The sequence below is a fragment of the Heterocephalus glaber genome, unplaced genomic scaffold (assembly GCF_053883595.1).
Source record: "Heterocephalus glaber isolate CG9 unplaced genomic scaffold, H.glaber_assembly_v1.0 deba00000281, whole genome shotgun sequence".
NCBI lineage: Eukaryota > Metazoa > Chordata > Mammalia > Rodentia > Bathyergidae > Heterocephalus > Heterocephalus glaber.
The window spans coordinates 2,065,041-2,075,105 of NW_028258139.1; the positions used below are offsets into that span (position 1 = coordinate 2,065,041).

Here is a 10,065-nt window from a genome sequence, read left to right on the forward strand (position 1 = left end):
CAACCTAGATTCTGCATTTTAAACAAATACTCTAGATGGTTGCAGGCATTTTGAAAACCACCTTTTAGGAAATCCCCAGCTCTAGAGAGCAATGTGCCAAATACCTTGATATATAGCAGCAGCTCATGTTTTAGGGGTTCCAGGTTTGCTAGAACAGCTATTTATATCTATGTTTATTTATCCATTTTAATCAGATCTTTGGATTATACTGAGAGAACTATTCAAATTCTCTGCTCCCTAGGCTTGTGAGATAATAAGGAATATTAACTCAATTCTGAAGGGAGCTTGGTCAAGTTAAAGCTCAGGTTCCTGGTTTTCTACTCCCAGGTGCTCAGAACCTCTTTCTTTCTTTTTTTTCTTTTTTGGTACCAGGGGTCAAACTCGGGTCCTTGTGGGGCAGGCTACGGAACCACTGAGCTAAATCCCTGGCCCTGAATCCCTTTCTTTCTTGTGCTCCTCTTACTTCCCAGGCTCTGTGGGTATATTCCATCTCACACTCCACCTCTCTGTTTTCAGATACTACCCACCACCCTGTTTTCTTTAATTTTTTCCTGGGTGACATTTTGCTGGCCTGGCATTGTGATAAATGCTTCCTATCCTCTATGCTTCTTTTCCTAACGATTGATATATTGTGTACATCATTAGCCCCAATTTATGGAGCAAGAAATTAAAATCCTGGTGCTCAAGGTAACAAAGATGGTCAGCAGGAGGGTTAGAACTCTTAGCCAGAAGTCTGGAACTCCAATAAACAATGCTACAATAGAATACCAGAGACAGGTAAAGAAATTTATCACCTCACAGCTGTAGAGACTGCAAAATCCAAGATCAAGATGGCTTACTGATGATCTTACTGTTTTATAACATAACAGACGGCTTACATGAGAGAGACAGGGTAGACTTGAAGGACTTTAAGGGTTTTTTTTGTTTGATTTTTGCTATTGTTGTTGTTAGTGGTGGTCAAATCCTAGTCCAGAAAAGTCTGATTCCAGGTTGGGTTGCCAGTTTTCGAGCTTCATGACCGTAGGAGATAGAGGCAGCACCCAGTAACTATGCATGTGTGTATCTGCATGAATATTGTAATGTGCTTACAAATCAGTGTATTGGGCTAGGAGTGTAGCTCAGTGGTATAGCACCAGTACGTCAAAAGAAAAAAAGTAGAAAGCAGTGTATCAAACTACAACTTGCATATAAAAATAGTATGTTTCAGATATACTGGGTCTATAGAAATTTCTGGCTCCTACAAGAAATATGTCTTGTAGCAAGAAATGTAAAGTGTGTAGGAGGGACATTGAGGTCTTGACAGAGAAGTAAAACAGTTTCTCCTTAGAACTGTTGAAAACAGCTTCCCATCCAATATAGCCCTCTTTGTACCATTATAGAGGTAAATTGGGGACAGTGATGTAAGCAAAATGTCTTCAATTTCTCTGTTAAGTCAGTTGTGCTAATTTTCATATCTTGTACAATCTTCAAAATAAGAACAAAATATTTACCATCCACAAAATCATCTTACCTCCTTGGTCTTGAATACAGAGAGTTAAAGAAATGAAATAAACATAGGTTGTTAATATCCTCAACTGTTGTTCATAACATATAGTCATTAATTATTTCAGAGGCCAGAATGCAATAACATGGAAAGAATTTGGATTGAGAATCAAGAAATGTATATGTTTGTTTGGAGCTTAATGTTTAAAATTCATGTACATTATAAAATAATTTCATCAACCTGTACTTCAGTTTCCCATATGGAGTAAAAATCTTGAATTTGATCATCTCAGATACTTCCCAGAGCTGGAATTCAGTGAGTCTCTCCAAAGATATGAGCTTGAATATACTTGTGTGAGAGAAAGGCTATGGATGCTATGATTTGAATGTCTTCCTGCAAGAACGTGTGCAGGAAGCTTAATCCCCAGTGTGGCAGTATTGGGGTGTGGGGGCCTGGTGTGAGGTGTGTAGGTCATGGGGCTCCACCTTTATGAATGGATTCAATCTCCCTCTTCCTTTTCCTCTCCCCCTCTCCCTCTGTCTCTCCCCCTCCCTCCCTTTCCCCCTCCCTCCCTCCCTCCCTTACTCTTGAAAACAGATAGTGTTCAGGTGTGGAAGTTATCTGATCTCTAATACTAGGTTCCTGAGCACGTGTCCACTCTGCCTGTGACTTGAGACAAAGTATATGAGACACTTACTTCTTTTCCACCTTTCTTGCTGTGTCTTAGAGTTTGCAACTTCTTTATCATCCAACCAATATTACAGTTTTCTCAGCTTACTGTCACTTGGAGACTTTGATTTTCAAGTGAATGACATTTCTAGTGGAATGACACTGTAATTTATTATCACTATGGCAACAGTAGGGTTATTTTTTTCTAGCTTCTTGCTGCTTCCATAAACAAACAAGAACACAGTGGTTCCATCCCCATCTTTTTTAGGAATATGAATTAAGAGGAAAAATCAAGTAACTTTTAAAAATATGTTTTCACCACCTCCCCTTCAGATGGGGATCACGTGATATTGCTAGGTAGCTGGCTTGAATATTGTAACATCTGTATTCCTTTCCAATATCTGGCATAAATATCTTACTAAATGTGCTAAGAATATACGAGGTGTACATATAAAGTGTTTTCAGCACTGAGGATTGAGCCCCCACTGAGCTACATTCCCAGTCCTTTTTAAATTTCGAGGCAGGGTCTTGATAAGTACCTAAGTTGTCCCTTTATCATGCCAATGATCAGCATAGAGACTGGTGCAGAATTAATTTTTAATAAATTGGTTGTTTAATTGATTATTAACTTGCTTCTGTCAATACCTATCAGAATATTGCTTCTCGGCTTCTATCCTTTTGTTCCTTCTCAATGGTTATCCACTGGAGATTCACCCACAGGGAAAAGGAGAGACGAGATCTGCAGTTGAAGCAACAAGTTAGAAAGGATGTGAGATCAGTAGGAAAGAAAATCAACTTTGTGCCCCGCTGGGCAATTGTGCGCTTTTCTCTGGGTTTCCATGCCTATGCTATGAAGATGTAGTAGTGGATGTCCCCTGAGAGGCTTTCTAAATTTCCCTTTTAATATTAGTTTTAATGCTTCTGCCAATGATGAGGCCAAAACATATGAGATGTGATTCTGTTTAGGACCAGTTGTTCTGGGGACACATTATCATTGCTCTCTTGGCCCCATTTTGTGCCAGGAAAGTTGTCTTTCTCTTATCTTGATTTGTATTATTGGGTTGAATTTTATGTGCCCTTTTAGGTAATGTAAAATCCCTTCTGGTACAAGGCAAGAAATATATCTTAAAATATGAGATCACAGTGTCTTGATGGATCACCTAATCTCTCTGTACTTAAACACAGCTTTATTTTTAAAATCCTGAACTGGATTTTATTTGTGTAGCCACATGTTATTGCTGCTATGGGTATTTATATCTCTGAAAGGGGATTTATGGTTTTATGAATGTTTTTCCAAAAGTATCCCGGAGAAACAAAACTAGCTTCATTAAGATGGTTTCTTCCTTGAAGTATATAGTTTTTAAAAAGGTACCTTCTATAAAAATGGAATTTCTTTAGTTTTATCTATGTGGGAAAGGATGTTGACCATTCCTTTTCTTTGGTTATTTTCTAAGTTTTAAAAGGTTTTACATGCAAAGCAGTTGCCTGAATAATTAAAATGTAATGGACCCTTGGCCTTGGATACATTTGATGGGCTTTTTGAGTGATTTTCTTTTTCCGATGAGCCTTTTAAAATGTAGACCACAATGACTGGTACACTGTCTGTGGAGTAGCTGATGGCTGTTTATATTTTTATTGCTTGGTGTACGTCTTGTTAGTTAGTTGGAGAAAAAGCATTTTTTGAGTAAAGAAATCAGACAGTTCTTCCTATTTCATGTTATCTATTATACGTTTTGGTCCTTATTTACACTTTATCTATTTATTGGGAGAGAAGTTGTCAGCCACAGCTCTGAACTACTTCTTGGGTTCCATTTCCATAGGATGTAGAAGTCTCCAGTTGTCAGAACTAAGTCAGTTCTAAAAACTCTTCTCGGAACTAAGTTATTGAGACATTCCTGTTTTAGTACAATGTTTAAAAAAAATCAAAGCAAAGAAATTCACGAATAACAAGGTATTGAACTTTTAAATAAAGACAAGGTGAGTCTTATTCTAAACACCAGATCCAGGGTCCTTTATTTAGAGAGGAGAATTGTTTTAGAATAATTTTTCTTAACAAAATGGTGAAAGTTTATTAGTGGGAGAATACGTAAAGATTCCAAATTTTGTATTTTTTTCTCCAATTATTTTATTTTATTTTATTTTTTGGCTTTACCAACATTTTTATTTTGAGACAAGATCTCACTCTGTTACCCAGGGTGGACTCAAAATTCATGATCTTTCTGCCTCAGCCTCCCAAGTAGCTGGAACTCCAGGTATGTGCTGAAGAGCCCAGCTTTTAGCCCATGGGTTTAAAGCTGCCATGGTATTTCAGTGATGAGAATTATGTGTGTAACGCTAATCTTTGCCATTTCAATAGTGTCTCTCTAGTTCACCAAACCCAGCCTCTCTTTCATTAGACTCATCTTTAAGCTTTTTATTTTAAAAAATATTCAATAACAGCCTTTCCCTTGTAAAAACAATGGCTGTCACAGACTAAGCATATAACACAGAGAATAAGCCAAAGAATCAAATAGAAAAGGCCCCAGTAAAAAACATGTTGGCGGCAGTAGAGAGCATCAGTTCCAGTTACTTCCAACAGTTCTCCAGTGATTGTGCAGCAGCAACAGGAAGTCTTCCTCTGAGAACTTGGAGCTGCTTTTGAACCTTTTAAAATTTCAAAGATTTTGTAGACTACTTCAAAGGCATCCTGACCCTTGGAGAAGCATTTTCTTTGGCACTTTTCATTCTATTTAAGATGGAGACAAAGATTCATTTCTTCTGCAAAAATTTCATTTCACTTCCAAGACTCTGCAAAATTCTATTCACCCCACTAGGCTCAGACTCAGGAATTGTTTCCAAACACTGGAGAGCCCAAACCTCAAACAAACCTTTAACCCCACTTTTCTGAAGCTCCCGGTCCTGGATGAATCCTGCAAACATCTGAGTCGCCATGAAGAGATCTAGGAAGTGGCGTATGCTTCGGGATGTGTGGGACTAAGAAATGGCTCCCTTTGGAATTCACGCGCCCCGTGCTCAGTGATAGTCATGTTCAAAGAATAATGTCCCTTTTTAATAAGATGAGATCCAAGTTGTTGAGTCTTTCTGCCAGTTCCCATGCTATTGAGGTTTTGTTCATAAAGTCTTTTCCTATGCCAATGTCTTCAAGAGTTTCATCTAACTTATCTTCTAGCAAGTTTAGTGCTTCTGTCTTAATATTTAGATCTTTAATATGTGTAAATACCGAATAGTTTCTCTAGTGTGAGAAACTGAAAGTGTAAATAAGGATTAAAAGGATTAATAACTAATAACTGATACTTTGAAATAGGAAAAGGTCCAAAGTTGTAGGGGTGGTGGGAGGAGATGGGGAAAGCAAAGAATGGAAAGGACAAATTATGAGAAGACAAAAAAAAAAGGAAATGAAGTGTATGTAAATAGGGAAGGGTGGAGGGGTGAAGGGTGCACAGGTAATGGGGAAAAAATAAGAACCAAGATACATCATGTACAGGTACAAGCACCCAATGATAAATGTAAACATATTGTATATCTAAAATGTACCAATAAAAGAATTTAAGCAAAAAAAAAGAAAAAAAAAAGAACTTGTTAGCGCAGAGATCAACTATCAGCACCTCTTCAATGGGCAGGTCCTGGAGCTGCGGTAAGGAGCAAGACAGGATCCCAGTGAGGAACGCGGTAGGTGAGCACACGATGTCCATCATGGATGCTGGAGGAACTGGAATATAGGCGTGCTGCCAAGTGAATGGATACAGGGTGGCTACCACGGCATGACCACATTTTGACAGTGTGGTTAGGCTGTTGGCAACAAAGATTACCCTCCGCTCCAAAAGGAGAGAGGTGCAGACCCGGATGAGATGACACACGCTCAAGCACTTAAAGAGGCATTCAAAATCCACGTTTCAATCGTGAATCTAGTGGTCGGCAGAGTTCATTAGACCCATCTCCAGCCCCAGGGAGGTAGCTCCTGACGGTGATGGTATGTCCAGGAGCTGGGAAAAGGGCCTCCATGACAGTGCGCATGAACGGGTAAACGAGGGCTGGAGACATTTCTCTTCTCTTCTCTACTTCATCCAGAATCTTTGAAAACACGCTGAAGCAGCCTAGGCAACTAACCATGCAGTACACCTCAAGGAGTTGCTTTCCTTTGCTTTCTGGCAAGAGCTTCTTACAGTAGCCAAACCACCGGCTTCCATCTTCACCAGTCAAAGGCAAAAGTTTCACTCGAGTTCTGAGGTTGGCAGCCAGTCCTCTGAATCTGGAAAACAAAATTTTGGGATAACTTTGAGCCATTCTTCATTGTCTTTTGATTGCTTATAGCCATGATCACCCTTGCTAGGGAACTGCTGTCTGACCTGGGGAGTGTAGCTTATTCCTGAAGGCTGCTTCTGCAAAGACACCACCACAAAAAGTTCAAACAACTGGTGCTCTTGCACTTCAGTAAGATCCCGCTCCAAGGTCTGGTAGTGTGGCTTCCTCTTGGAAGGCTGTTGGAGTTGTGCTAAGTGCTTGGGGCGACTCTTTGGCAGATACTCACCATCACTTTCATTCCCACTGGTTTCACCTTGTGAAGGAGGTATTTCCTTTCCAGTGTCAGGGTGTAACTTTACCTTCTTCTTTCCTTGCTTAGACTGAAATACATCATCTATTTTCAGTACAAGCCTTGGAAGATTTCTCCTTTTTCTGTTTGCAACTTCTTTAGCTCAGAAAAGTTTCCATTCAGTTAAAGTGAAAGGCAAAGTGGTATCCTTCGTAAGCTTTGACCATAAATAAGTTTGAGGGTTCTTCAGTTCTGTAGTCTTCCGGTGAAGGTACTGTGGTTTGTGAGGAAGCTTGGGTGTTTTGAGAGCACTCTTGGGGGGGGCAACTTCCATACTGAAGGGCAAAGCCTGCACTGGAATATCTTCATATGGATTTTCTTTGGTGGGAAGTATGATGTCTTCATAGATATTATCCTCTGATTGTGTATAATAAAGTGCCAAACCAGAATTTCTCACAAGTTCTTCATGAATCCTCTGTGAATTCCGACTTCGAAAGTGCTGAATATCCACAAATTCAAAGGATTTCCTTTTAGAGCTCCCTCTAATTTTTCCTCCGTATTTCTTTGGTTCGGGTTCCTGAGAAGAGGCAAAGTAGATTCTGCACAAGGATTATTCTCACAGCATTTTTGGGTCACAGTTTCTTTCTTTATGTGGCCTAACACCAGATTCAGGTAAGCATCTGAACATCCTACGTGGTTTTGGCAAAGGATTTATAGAAGGTCCACATTCTTGACCCTCAGGTTCAGAGTAAGTGTTTTCTAAGCTCTTGGTTATTCCATATGAACTATTCAGAATGCTACAATTCAGTTATTTTTCTGGAGGGCCACAATGTTCCAAAGCCAAATTGATGACTTTATCTGGGGGAAGTGCTTCTATTTTCTTCCACGATATTTGTGAGGTGTAAAAGTTTCCTTGAGGTAATGAAGTCTCTTGACCCTAACACAACTTCTTTCCAGCTTTCAGTCTGTTTGACCTTTGAACATACCCAACTGGATTCTGATTCATTTCTAAATATGCGTGTATCGTAATATTCATGTTTCTCATCTTCATCCTCACTTAGATCATGGCTTTTGTTCATATCTAAACCCACATTTTGAGAGTTGGTTACTCCCAACTTTTTGTTCTTTCCCTCAGCAATAGGAGTTTTCTTAGGAAGAATCTCTTGGTGACAGTTGTATCTCACTCTGAAGTCCTTTGGATGCCACTTAGGTGGATTAGATGTACCATTAGACCTTCTTTCCCACCAAGAAATTTTTTGTTTGATGTTTTTGCAGTGGCTTCTTGACAGTGTCTGAACAGCCAAATGAGAAAAACCAACATCCATGTTCCCAGTTGGGTGCATGATAAGTGATGAATCTTACAAAGATTCCATTAAAAGGGACGGTGAAATACTGTACACTTTATCCTGTCGGAAGTGAAATGATTCCACTATCTTTCTTTCATGTTTAACTTGGAAATGTCTTTTTTAAAAGAACAGTTTTGATCATTGATCCTCATTGAAAATGGCTGCAACTTTATCTTGCATAATCCTACCCTGCCCTCAACAGCCCTCCGTGCTGCCTTAGGAGGTCCTGCAGCTCCACTGAGCGGTAGCCCCGTGATGCTGGCTCTCACTCTCTCCAACTATTTTATTGTTTCTAGAGTTAAACAAGCAGCTGACTCTGATCTTCATTGCCTGAGGGAAGGTACTTGGGGTGGTGGAAATTTGAAGTAATCAACAAACTCCTCTGTTTTTTATTTTCCAAAAATCTTAACTCTTGATGTGAATGCAGAGGGCTGACTGAGGAAATAAAAGAAGTTGGTTTGAATTCCCTGACATAGACAGAGTAGCTTGGAGAAAAACATGGAAGAGAATGGGTTTTCCTGGACTTAAGAGACTTTTTGGCAGAGGTGAGCTGAGAAGAGAAACTGCAAACCCTGGTCTGTGTGTCCTAGGAGTCACAGGGCTCAAACCAGATGCTCAGAGTGGTCTAGTGGTGTAGCATGTCAGGTGGAATCACAGACAGACTGCCAGGGATTTTGATGCCACAGGCAGTGCAGCATAGGTGTCATTGATCTAAAGGGGCATAGAGGCAGGACAATGGGTGTTTCGGTCATGACTTACAAGGGTGGATGAATGAGGGCCCCTGCACTGGACTGACGCCTCATCACCTCTGGGAGTCCTGATGTGAACTTGCAAAAGAATAGGGGAAAACTCCCCATATAGCTGAAGTGAATTTCTTTTGCATGTTTGGTGGAAATAGTGGCTCAAAATAGTAACTAAGGGCATTTATTAAAACATAATTTTGTGTAGTATTTTTTGCACACTGTAGTTTATGAACTAAGGTTTATACTCATTAGGTTGTCAAACTGTATTTTGTCAATATAGAGTTCAACATTATCTCTATTCTTATTACCAGAATACATGATATAGGAGAGCAGGGGCTTTGTGAGAGGTCTCCCACTACCTCAGCAGCTGTTATGTATAGCAGCTGCCCTCTTCCTACGGTGCCTTGCCCCCTCCCCTGTGTGACGTCACGCCAAGATGGCTGCTCCCACCAAAGAACAAACCCTTCTTCCCAGCATGCCCCTGTTCCTGCCTAGAGAGTAACCTAATACTCGCTCACCTCCTACCACCTAGTGACATCACCGGCTCCTCCATTCCCTAGTCACTACCTCACTCAACCCCACCTCAGCCCCTACAAACCCCACCCCAGTCTCTATAAAAGACTCTCCCTGCCCTGGCCATATTACTTTTGTCTCTCCTTTGTTTAGAGACAGCCTGGCAGGTCTATTCCCCTAATAAAGGCTTGCTGTGGCCTGGTCTGGTCTTGGTCTTCGGCCTTTTACCTGACACTTTGTAGGTCTATGAATTGCTCTTTCCACTTTCATGGAATACATGCTTAATGACATAGTGGATAAATGAATTACTATGTAAATGGTGGCTTAGACGTTTTTTTTTTGGTACCGGGGATTGAACTTGGGACCTTGCGCTTGCATGGCAGGTGCCGGAACCACTGAGCTAAATCACCAGCCCTTAGACTTTTTTATGTAGTAGAGGAAGGGAAAAATGCTCAGTTTTATTCTTAAGAATTAAAGAGTATCCTTAAATGAAATAAATAGGACACACGTGTAAATACTGAATAGTTTCTCTGGTGTGAGGAACTGAAAGTGTAAATAAGGATTAAAATGATTAAAATGAATAATTGATAATTTGAAGTAGGGAGAAAAGGTCCAAAAGGGTAGGGGAAGTGGGAAGGGTAGGGGAAAGGAAAGAAGGGAAAGGAAAAATGATGAGAAAAGGAAAAAATGGAAACAAAGTCTTTGTAAATAGGGAAGGGTGGAGGGGGTGAAGGGAGAACAAGAATGGGGAAAAAATAAGAACCAAGATACATCATGTAC

The 10,065-nt window shown here is 40.2% G+C and overlaps 1 pseudogene; it reads right to left on the reverse strand.

Annotated features, from left to right (window-relative positions):
• Positions 1–4,147: 4,147 nt before the first annotated feature.
• Positions 4,148–8,299, reverse strand: LOC101712092 (DENN domain-containing protein 2C-like; annotated as a pseudogene).
• Between the last annotated feature and the right edge of the window lie 1,766 nt (positions 8,300–10,065).